The sequence below is a fragment of the Urocitellus parryii genome, chromosome 7 (genome assembly GCF_045843805.1).
Source record: "Urocitellus parryii isolate mUroPar1 chromosome 7, mUroPar1.hap1, whole genome shotgun sequence".
Lineage (NCBI taxonomy): Eukaryota > Metazoa > Chordata > Mammalia > Rodentia > Sciuridae > Urocitellus > Urocitellus parryii.
This window is the reverse complement of record NC_135537.1, coordinates 181,977,234-181,988,248: the sequence shown is the minus strand read 5'-3', so window position 1 is coordinate 181,988,248 and position 11,015 is coordinate 181,977,234.

Here is an 11,015-nt window from a genome sequence, read left to right as displayed (position 1 = left end):
TTCCTGGGTGTCAACCACGGAGACTGCCCACAGACAGACCCCATGCCATTCCAGCACAGGGGCACCCAGATATCGTCACTGTCATCACCACCCATTGTCTCTTCTATGCATGACCCAGAAAGGAGCAACCTGCACCAGGTAACCCAGCAGAAGGGAGGGGCAGAGAGAGGTACTGTGGGCACTCTCCCATTCACGACAGAGAAGACAGGGAAAGGGCCCATCCCAAGTGGGCGGAAGGCACTCTGGGCCTTGGGTTTGTCTTAAGCTGCATTGCGAGACAGAGTCCCGGGGGAATCCCAGGTGTGGGGGGGCGGCAGGAGGGGAAGGTGGCTTTGGGGGCCTGATCTGGAGGGCCTGGAAGCCGGCTGAGCAGTCTGAACTTGAGAGCGTCGGGAAGCATTGATGGGCTTTGGGCCCAAGACTGACAGTAGCACATCTGAGCTCCAGGAAGGCTTTCCAGCAAGTGCCTGGGAGTGTTCTTGGAAGCAGGCTGAGTATAAATTATAAATAAACAAAGGAGAACTCTGCAGCAGGGTGTGGGCCAGCGGGAAGAGGGGAGACAGGAGGAGGGGCCATGTGGCCCTAAGGCCCCTCCCTGGCCTAGTGCCCACCAGGCCCTCTTGCCTGCCTCTGGGCTGGGGGGCCACTCTGCTGGGGCACCTGCTGGGGGCTCATACTCCTGGGGCAGGCTACAGAAGGGAGGCCCTATGTGCACCCTCGTGGGTACTGGGGGCCACCTGCCTCACACAGCCCCAGGCACAGTCTCCCTTGGACCAAACAGGGACCCAGTGGACACTCATCTATGTGGGAGGTGTCTTACCAAATGTTTGAAGGGGAAAAAAAATCCCGTTTTCTGAGTCTTTTTTTCCTCTCTATTTTTGGATTATTTTTCTAGATGACTTCATTTCTAAGAAGGGGTAGTGGAGAGGAGGATGGAGGGAGGAGGGAGGGCCCAGGCCCTGAGCTGGGCCGAGGGAGCTGGGGCAGGGGTGGGAAGAGGACTGAGCACTTGGGAAAAGTGGAGGAGCATGGACCTCCCTTAAGTAGGGAAGGGTCTCAGGAGCCGGGAGTGTGGCCTTCCTGCTCTCCCAGTGCCCTGGGTGTCCTGCACCCCACACCACCTGCCACTGGCAGAGCCCACTCTGCTGGCTACGGAAAGGAAGCCCTGCTTTGTGTTAGGAGGCTCGGTGACTCTTCTGGAGAGCTGCAGAGGTGGCCTCAGTGGCCCATACAGCCAGGATCCACGTCCCAAACACATGGCAGGGACCCAGCAGCCCACACCTGCCGCCCGGAAAGCCAGAGCCCTTGGTCGTGCCCTCACTGGGTGAGGGGCGTTGCTTCCCTGGGCTGCTCACTTCTGAGAAGCGGGAGCCCAGGTGAGCTGCCTGCACCCTCCCGCAAGGAAGGCAGGGAGCCACAGCTGCTACTTCCCCTGAGGAAGTGGCGACTTCCAGGCACAGGAGGGGTGCCCCAAGGTAGCAGCCACCCCAGCACCCCTTCCTGTCCTGAAGGGCTTTCTAACTGAGCTCCTCAGCTGCCTGTGGCTGCTGTGGGGACCACACCTGGCCAGGCTCGGTGTGAGGTGGGACTGGGCCTTTGTGATCTCTGAGCATCGGGAGGGCAGCAAAACCAACCGTGCTGTGGGGTCGCCCCCCGGGGTGGGGGAGCCAGCGGGTCTGGGGTGGAGCACAGCTCTGTGGCCCCTCCGCACCAGGCCTTTCTGCCCCCTCCAGAGCTCTGCCCTCAGCTCCTCAGGCTAAGCCCCTGGGGCCTGGCTGGGGAGAAGGAACAGGACACTGTGGGGTCACCACCGAACTTCAACAGAAGTTCACTCTCACTGCTCTTGAGGCCAGAAGTCCAAAATCAAGGTGCTGGCGGGCTGGGTCCTTCGGAATCCACCCAGGCTCTCTCCACTCTGGTGCTGGGGACCCTTGGTGTCCTATCCTGCGGTCACTCCACCTCTGCCGGAGACTTACCCCAGCCTCCCCTCTGTCCCAAACCTTTCTGGGCCTTCTTTCTTCGTGAGATCTTTAACTTCATGACCTCTGCAAACTTATCCCATAAGTCATAGTTGCAGGTTCTGGGTGGACACAGTTTAGTCCCCTATACGAGGCATGAGTCCAGCTCAGAGCAGGTCCAGGGGAAGGAAGGGGGAGCAGGAGAGGAAGGGGCAGCAGGTGGGAGAGAGATGTGAGTTGGATGCAGGAGCCGCTGCCCCAGGCTGCCCGCAGCTCTGTCCCCCTCTTAGCCATTTATGCCCCACATCACCTTGTGAGGTGTTGTAAGTTTCCCGTCCCCCCAGGACCTCTAGTTCCCCTCTGTGCCTCATAACCCTGCTCTCTGAGTCCAGAAGGCAGGAGAGACCACCCGTCCCTCTCACCCAGCCCTGCTGCTCCCTGGGGTCATGGGAAGGACAGTGGGTCCCTCATTTCCCAGCCCTGAAGCACTTCCTTTTCTCCTCCCAGATACCTTTGGAGTGTAGGCCACTGCTTCTCAGCAGGCCCCTGTGGGCAGCAAACATTCTCAGAGATGGAGAACCTTCCAGATGCAGGGTCAGGACTGGGGTCTGACTTGGCGGCTCCCACTTGTCTTGTTGGCACCATAGCACTGCCCTCAAAGGGGATGCTTATTCCATCTCGGGATGAGAGAGACAAATCCTAAATGAGTCCACAGACGAAACACAGGCCTCGAGCCCAACATGGCTGACCTCCACTTTTTTTTTTTTTTTTTTAAGAGAGAGAGAGAGAATTTTTTTTTTTTTTAAAGAGAGAGTGAGAGAGGAGAGAGAGAGAGAATTTTTAATATTTATTTTCTAGTTCTCGGCAGACACAACATCTTTGTTGGTATGTGGTGCTGAGGATCGAACCCGGGCCGCACGCATGCCAGGCGAGCGCGCTACCGCTTGAGCCACACCCCCAGCCCTGACCTCCACTTTTAACACAGCACCAGCTGCACCACACTGGGCCTGATCCTGAGAAGGATCCCATCAGCATCAGGCTGTCCTTTCCTGCCCGGATCCTGAGGACAGGAGGCTCAGCGCCTCTGCTGCCCGAGCTGAGTGTCAGGGAAGCTGTCCTCTGGGGAGAGCCCTTCTCCATGTGACCCCCAGCCTCACATGGCACTGACCCATCTCGTGAGCCTTTCCAGGGCAAATTCCCGTTTCTTACCCTCCCTTGAGAAAGGGGGCTCTGGGATGCCCCTCCCTTGGAGGGCTTCTGGCCTCTTGGTCCCCAATCTACAGTGTCAAGGACAATGGGCCCTTGAGTTGGGAGGCAGCTGGGGAGGGTGACTTTGGACAGGTGTCCAGCACCATGCCTGAGTCAGGTGGACCTGCCCGGAGGCCACAGAGTCTGCCCGGGACTACAGTCCAAGGACACCCTGTCACAGGGTCTGATTATCAGCCACTGGCCAGAACAAGCTGGGGACACTCCCGGGCACTCTTGGACTGAGGCCTGAGGGGCCCTTCCAGTGCTGCAGGAGTCACCCTGCCATGGCTCAGTGGCGATGTCATACTTTGGAAAAGTTAAAAAAAATAAAAAGGCAGCCACAAGCCAACGGGAGGCTGAGTAACAGCCGGGCTGAGTCACGGCAGGCAGAGCATTTGCACATGGTCGGTGGCCGGGGGTGGGGAGAGGGGACAGGGGCCCACCTGCCATGCTTCCCTGGACTTCTGGAGGCAGCAGGCAGACGGTCCAGAGAACGTGGGCTCTTCTGGCTGCACACCCGGGCTGCCCAGACACTGCCCAGAACCTGGGTTCATAGCACATCTTGGCACTCAGCAGCCCCCAGGGCCTGGGCCACTCAGGCTTTCTTAACCTCAGTCTCCTGTCTGTCGAAGGTGACAGTAGCTGCTCCTACTGTTGTGTGCAGGTGACAGGAGGCTAGAGCCTGGGGCTCCAACTCCAGCACGCTAGGACTGCGCGCAGGCTGCCCTGCCCTGATCTCTGCCACCCAGGAGAAGCGCTCATGGCTGGATGGGCACTGCTCTAGCGCAGGGATTCTGGGAGTGCCATGGGGCCTTCCTTCCAGCCCCAGGCCCTCCTAAGCAAAGCCAGCCTCTGGTGACAGAGCCATTTCCTCGATGACATTCCACACCTCCTCCTTCCTTGGGGCCCAGTGTCTCTTGAGGGGTTCTGGGTCCAGTGGTCTGGGCTTTGGGGGCAGCCAAGGCAGGCAGGGTCTCCCACTTCAGTCAGCTTCCTGCCCGGCAGCCTGACCGATCCCTCACCGTGTGGCTCCTGCTGCAGCTGGGGGGCTGAGGAAAGCTGGCCAGGGGTCTTGTTTTGCATGGGGTCCTCACTGACAGCCACCCCAAGCTCTGTGGGCGCCTCAGCCTCTGAGTGCAGGGTGGAGGCCCTGTCCGCACACCTTGGTGGTGTCTGGTCGGGTGTGCTGGTGCCCGTCACCTCCTGACCAGAGGGCCCTGCAGAGGGCAGGCCTCTGTGCTAAGGAGGCCCCCGTCCTGCTGAGCTCAGGGTTCAGGAGCCAACGGTGTCTGAGGACGTCAAACCACTCTCCTCAGGCCCTGAGGAACTGGGAGGAAAGGGACTTGCCCAAGGCCACCCGGCCAGGCATGACAGGGGCACGCCACCCTGACCTGCAGGGTCCCACACCCTCTCTGAGGCCGGACCCAAGCTCCTGAGCCCTGTGTCCAGGATCTGGCTCCTAGGCCCCACCCCAACCCTGGAGCCCATGTGATCCCAGCCCCCTCCCTCTGATGTGGTCCCTGCTCCCCCCACAAGCGGGTGCCTGCCTCTCCCGCCCCCACACTCCCTGCGGGAAGGGGTTCCTATGGCACCCCTTCCCCCGCACACACTTAGCTCACTGGCAGCCATCTGCCCCGAGACGGTGGCAGCAGATGCCTTGTTGCACAGCGGTGCCTGAAATGCGGTTGGCCCAGCGCCTGCAGCGGATGTGCACACTGTCGGCCAGGGCCAGGGCCCGGGCGGGCCCCCAACACTCTGTTGGGACAGAAACACGCGTCCAAGGCACACTGGGCAGGTCAGGACACCTAGGTGACCCTGGGTAAGGGTGCTGGTGGGGCTGGAGTCAGAGCTGCCCAGCAGTAGCCCCTCACTCCAGCTGCTTGGGGAATTGATGGGGGCCCCTCTCTGGCAGGCTGCACCGTTGAGGGGCAAGACTCTCCCTCTGCTTGACTCCCTGGGGAAAGCCCACAGTGTTGAGGTGCTGGTTCCAGGCCCCAGATACACTCCTGCCAAGAAGGAGCAGGTGGACCCCTCAGTCCTACCCCACGAGGCTGCCACTGCAGAGAGCAGGCGGAGGCCTACGGAAGGGGTTCTGAGTGTCCTAGTGTCCCTGAGGCGCGGAAGCTCAGCGGGGCCGAGGCAAGCCCGTCCCCCAGCTTTTCCCCTGGCAGCTCTGGCATTGTGTGTCCTGGACTCCATCTCCATCTCCTCTGGCTTCTTAACACTGTGGGGGCAGGTGGAGTCCTGGGTCGGGCACCCTGGACCTGCACGTCCTCGGAGGTGGTGGCCATAGACCTCAGACCCACTGGTCATGTCCAGGGTGCATGCAGCCCGTTGGTGAAGAATCCTGGTTTCTAGGCAGCGACCTCCAGACTTCGGAGAAAAGGCCTGCTGAGGACCCTGAGACCCTGGCCTTTGGCCTGGCTCTGCCCTCCCCAGCCCCAGGAGTAGGGCTTTGTGGTGGTGGGTCCCCACCTGGGCACTGGAGGGGGAGCCAGCATGGAGCAGGGGCCTGGTGGGGAAAGCACTGGTGGTTGGCACTACCTCCACTGATGTGGGGCCAGGCTGTCCCCAATAAACACAGAAGATGCTGGCCAGGCCCAGAGCCCTCAGGACTTTGGTTCAATGTGAGATAGAACGTCCCGTCTGCAGGAAGAACTAGAAGAACATTGCAGGGATCTGCTTGCTGGGCAGCCGATCTGTGGCCTCTGGCTCAGCGTTCCTTGGTGTGAGAGAGGAGGGGAGGTGATGGGGCCTCCTGCCAGCCGAGTTCTTGCTGCAAGCCAGACTGTCTGGGCCAGGATGGACAGCCCAGTTCCTTAGGACCCCATTAGCTGAGGCTCCGGGATCCTCTGAGACCCAGAACCCACTGCCAAGCCCCACAGCCTGCCCCGGGTGCCCCCTTCCCTCCTCCCACACCCCCGCAGCAGCACGCAGACACACACACAGGCTGGCACACGCACACACGCGCGTGCCCGCCCCCGGGCCGCCTCTGCTCCCTTGCGTCTTGAGTTTGTTTTGCTTCGGCAGGGCTCGAATGGGGACACGCTGCACTCTCTCAATTGGCAGCTTCCTCGAACCCCCCCGTGGAGGTGCCATATGTCAGTGTCATGAATAGACATGAGGCTGGGGAGCTGGGAAGTGGCAGCTGCCAATCATTCACTGACTAGACCAGGGTGGGGGCATCTACTGCACCAGAGGGCGTGCCGGGGCTCCACTATGACAAAGCCATGGGTGAAGTGTGTGAGGGTATGTCACTGGTCCTCATCTGGGGGACATGTCCCAGGATCCCAGAGCACATGAGTGTTGCCGGTCAGAGAGGTCACAGCCGAGACTGGGACTTGATTTCTGCCCACCAAGTGCCAGCTGACCAGCCCACACTGCCCTCCCAAGGATGCCACCCCAGGCACGCACCCTGGTCTCTGGTTCTGACCTGAGAATGTTCCATCAGGCTTCACCAGGGTGGGGCCCAAACCACACTTGCGGGAGGGGCAGAGGGGACCAAGTTCAGTCTGCGCCCGCTCTGGGCCCTGTCCATGTTCAGAGCACTCCTGGGAACTGGGCTCGCATCCTCATTCTAGGAGGAGGAAACGAGGCTCTTCAAGGGCTTTAGAGGCTGCGTCAGTCTTACAGCTCCCCAGCAGCAGGGGCCAGGTACTGCTCTGGACTGCCAGGGTGTGTCCTGTGGTTCAGGCGGCCTGTCTCTCAGCCATGCCAGGGCTGCTCTGCGCCTCCTGGCCTCCCCACCCCATGCCACCCTGGTCCCTGGGCCCAGCCCCCCTTCCCTCCTGTCGGGCCCTCCTCCCTGCCCTGAAGATGCTGTCACCCTTGATTCCCACAGAGCTGCACACACCACCTGCCTGTACTGCTGTCCCTCTTCCTCCTCAGTCCCCTCTCAGCCACCACTCTTTAGGGAGGTGACTGAGGAGTGAACGAAGGGACTGAGGCAGCAGAGGCCAGAGCCATGCCCAGGCTAAGGCTGGGGTAGAGGGAGGAGCGAGGCCCGGCCTCCCTGGCCCCCACAGGCCCCTCCCTCCTTCCTGGCCCTGCTGGAGGCTGAATCCAGATCCGATTGACCGCTCCAGGTTAATTGGCTCTCTCTCCCTGCCAGCATGACGGATCCTGCCTGACATTTCCCCAGATAGTTAATTGATACCCAAGTAATTTGTCATGGAGACCTCGTTATATGCCAAGTGGGTCCCCTAAGCCGTTAGCGTCTGTGCCCCAGAAACAAGATTGGCAAGTTAATAATGGGGCCTTAATCACACTGTTCCCTGCTGGCATTGGAAGGGAATGACTGGGAGACAGGATAGGGAGCTGGTGGGAAGAGACGCTGCCTTCCTGGGGCCTTGGATGAAGCTTCACGAGTCCCGGAGCTCCTGCGCTTCTGCACAAGGCCCCAGCCTCCGCTCCACCACCTGGTGTTTCACCTCTGGTAACAGAGCCTGGACTTTCCACTGAGAGGCCCCTGTCTCCATAGGTGGGTGGAGGCTGGCTCCGCCCTGGCTCTGGCCACCCTGAGCCACAGCGACAGGCACAGGGAAGGCCGGGGCCTTCCAGGCACACTGCCTGGGGCTTCTGCTAGAGCTGTTCAGCTAGAGCCCGGGCTTGCAGTCACTAGATGCAGGAGTGACCCACCTGGGGCTGCTGCTGCCTGCGGAGCCCCACGGGGCGGGGCTGGTGGAGAGCCAGGAGGCAGCCAGGCCGGGCAGTGCCGGCCCACCCTGGCATCGACACACAGGACCCCGTTTTGCTTTTGGTGGTTTCAGTCACACATGACCTGGAGTTCTGAATACACACGGGGCCACTTGGCTCCACACCTGCACACTCTTGCTCCAGGGTTTGCTCACTGGAGAGGCTGTGAGGAACCCTGGGGAGGACAGCAGCCTGGCTAAAGGCCAGGCCTGGAGCAGGGTGCGTCTGAGGATGGCCCCACTCTGCTCTCAGGGGTCTGCTCCCCCTGCGGGGGCCACAACGGAGAAGCCAGTGAAGTGCAGGAGTCCTGGGCACCCAGCAGCCCAGGCAGACAGCCCAGCCCAGTGGTTTGGACTGAGTGTCCCCGAGAGGCCTGTGTGTCAGGCGTGGTCCCCAGCCCACTGCACTGTCCGAGGGGTTGGAACCTGTGGAAGGTGGGCCTAATGGGTGGGGTGAGGTTGCTGGGGGTGTGCTCCCCAGGGGACAGTGGGCCCCTGGTCTCTTCCTGCTTGCTTCCTGGATGCCATGAAGGGAGCAGCTTGGTTCCTGCCATGACATGCTACTCTGTCACAGGCCCAAAAGCAACTGGGTCAGGTGACCGTGAACTGAAACCTCTGGAAACATGAGCCTGTCCTCTTTCTAAGGCAATTTTCTCAGGTATTTTACCACAGATGGTCTCAAACCACACAGCACTGGCCGGAGGAGGAGTCAGCAGGCCCTCCAGGCACTGGGCTTCAACATGGTGACCTGTGACATGCAGTTCATATCCAGGCTGTGGACAGACACCTGAAGTCACATACCCATGTGCCTTAAGACTTGAACAAAACAGCTCCACTCCCAGGCCTTCCTGCTGGAAGATCAGGGCGGATACTCTCAGTATTAAACCAGGGCTGTGTGGGATGTGGGAAGGAGGGGTGCCACCAGGAAGTGGATGGAAGGACTTCCGGGGCTGGAGGGGTCCTGATGGTGGATGGTGCTGAGGTTTGAAGGTTACTGAGGTGCCTGCCTGAGGAAGAATGGCTCTGGGTGGCTTATCTTCTGCTGTGTAACAAGTTATCCCAGGACAAAGAGTCACTATGGCAGTTTCTGGGGGACAGGAATCTGGAAGCAGAATGGTGGAGGACTCTGGCTCTGGGTGTCATGAGGTTGCTTGAAGTCCAGAAGACAGTTAGGGCGCCATCCTCCCAAGTCTCTATGGGGTTGGAGGACCACTTCCAAAATGGCACCCTTGCATGGCTAATGGCAGGATGCTTGCGCGCCTAGCCAAGTGGACCCATCCACAGGGCAGCTTATGATGGGGCAGGAGATCTCCCTCAAAGCAAATACCAAGAAGGGGAGAAGGAGGCAAAGGACGAGAATGAGGGAAGAGACAGCGAGAAAGGGAGCGGTAGAGAAAGAGGAGGAGAAGGAGAAAGAGGGAGATAAAGACAGAGAGGAAGAAAGAAAAAGAGGAGGGAGAGAGGGAGAGGAAAGGTGGAGGAGAGAGGGAGAGAGAAAGAGAGGGAGAAACAGAGACAGGGAGAGAATAGGAGGGGAGATAAAGAGAAGAGAGACAGAGATGGGGGGGGGGAAGAGAGAGAGAGAGAGAGAGAGAGAGAGAGAGAGAGAGAGAGAGAGAGAGAGAGAGAGGAAGAGAGTGATAAAGGGAGAGAGGAGACACAGAGAGACACCACGAGGAAGAGTCAGAGTGCTCCGTAACCTAACCTGGAGCCAGGGAGAGAGCCATGGCTTCTGCTGCCTCCCTCCATTGCTCATACAGACCCACCCTGTGACACTCAGTAGGACAAGGACACCAGTGCCAGGAGGGCAGATCACTGGGCCATCTTGAAGACTGGCTACCACAAGCTCCAGAAAAAATAAGCACATAGATGGCCTGATGTTCTCAGCACCAAAGAGATTCATGTTCCATTTATTCCATGGCAGAGTTTGGGGATAAATAAGTAATGGGCACATAGAAAACACCCCCCACCCAAGTGAGGCAATTATTCAGTCCAGGAAACACAAGAGATTGTACAGAGGTGTAATTACAACATGTTCCTCAGCAGCGACCAGTGTATGCAAAGAAACACTTTTTTTTTTCAGTTGTAGATGGGCACAATAGCTTTATTATGTTTATCTAGTTTTTTTATGTGGTGCTGGGAATCCAACCTAGTGCCTCATGCATACTAGGCTAGGCAAGCACTCTACCACCAAGCCACAACCCCAGTCTGCAAAGAAACATCTTGCACATGCTAATCCTGATTCTTGGGGACAGGAGGAAGCAGGAAGCAGGTGGTGTGCACGTGTACGTGTGTGTGTGTGTGTGTGTGTGTGTGTGTGTACGCGCGCGCGCACACATCTGGGCTCCAAAAGTGCTTACATGTGTGCATCTGGGCTCCATGAGAGAACAAACTTTCAATCCCCACAGCAGAATATTGATTGGTAATTTCTAAATCTGAAAAGTAAAGGGAAAAGCAGCAGTAACATTGCTATTCAGAAGTAAATGCTGAAAGAGCAGCCGAAATACCAGGGGGAGCAGGGGGCTGCGAAATGGCCTGGGTTCCATCCCAAGCCCTGCAGAACGAGCTGATCTTCCAAACTGCACACTTTGTTTAGTAAATAACAAAAGAAATTTGAATCACCAAAAACAAAACCAAACAAAAACAAAGCACCCAACCTCCCGCCACACCCAGCTCCCTGCAGCCTGGGCAGGAGCCCAGGAAGCCAGGCCTCTTCCTGGGCCTGGGCCCCCCAGTGTCCTCCTTCTCCTCCTGCAGGTGCCCTGGGTCTTTCTGCTCTGTTCTGGTCCTCAGCTTGCACCCCTGGCCTGCCACCAACTGGAGCTGCCCTCTGCAAGGTGGGAGGAGCCTGAGAAAGGGAGGAAACCAGAGGGGTAGGCAGGCAGGACACCACCAGCCCTCACTGGCCTGCAGGGGGTGTGGAGGCTGAAGGGCTTGGTCCCTTGGCTGGGGCGGGGAGCAGACTGTACCATCCTTCCACGCTCCTCGCCCACCACCCACCTGCCACTCACCCGCATGCCAGCACAGCCGCCTCTGCTGTTATTAGTAATGGGCAAAACTCCATGAAGGCCCTGGCCAGGGGAGAGCAGTGGGACCACTGGGCTGCTGGGGCTGC